The 517-nt window shown below is 66.5% G+C and overlaps 1 non-coding gene across 1 annotated transcript; it reads left to right on the top strand.

Moving 5' to 3' along the window:
* Window positions 1-338: 338 nt before the first annotated feature.
* Window positions 339-456, top strand: LOC116217830. Its single transcript, XR_004162543.1, has one exon. It is a non-coding gene; the product is annotated as a 5S ribosomal RNA (ribosomal RNA).
* The last annotated feature ends 61 nt before the right edge of the window (window positions 457-517 follow it).

Genomic DNA, 517 nt, shown 5'->3' with positions numbered 1-517 from the left:
TGGGAGGCTGGGGAAGCACGTGTGACTTTGTGTGCATGTGTGCGTGCCGTGCGGTGCTGTGGCGTGTGCGTGCGGTGCCGGGAGGCGTTCCGTGCCAGGGTTGTAAGTGGCGTAGGGTCAACGCGCGTTGGGTAGGGTGGATGTCGGGGGATGTGCGAAGGCGTGGGGAGGTTGGGTCCGGGTTGTACGGTTGTGTGGGTGACGTGCGGGGAATTGCGGGCAGCGTGGGGTCGCGTTGTGGTTGGCCGGCTTTGGGGCTGTGGCCCTTGTTTTCCCATGGTGGCGGGCGGTGGCGGTGGCGTGCAGCTGGCAAGAGGGCCGGAGCAGGAGCACGCAGCGTCTACGGCCATCCCACCCTGGCAACGCCCGATCTCGTCCGATCTCGGAAGCTAAGCAGGGTCGGCCTGGTTAGTACTTGGATGGGAGACCTCCTGGGAATACCGGGTGCTGTAGGCTTTTGCTGACGGGCTTTTGTTGCCCTCCGCTCCCGCGCCGGCGGGCTGGCCGCGGGAGGCGT

Source organism: Meleagris gallopavo, unplaced genomic scaffold (genome assembly GCF_000146605.3).
Source record: "Meleagris gallopavo isolate NT-WF06-2002-E0010 breed Aviagen turkey brand Nicholas breeding stock unplaced genomic scaffold, Turkey_5.1 ChrUn_random_7180001962878, whole genome shotgun sequence".
Taxonomy (NCBI): Eukaryota; Metazoa; Chordata; class Aves; order Galliformes; family Phasianidae; genus Meleagris; species Meleagris gallopavo.
This window is presented reverse-complemented; position numbering and strand designations above follow the sequence as displayed.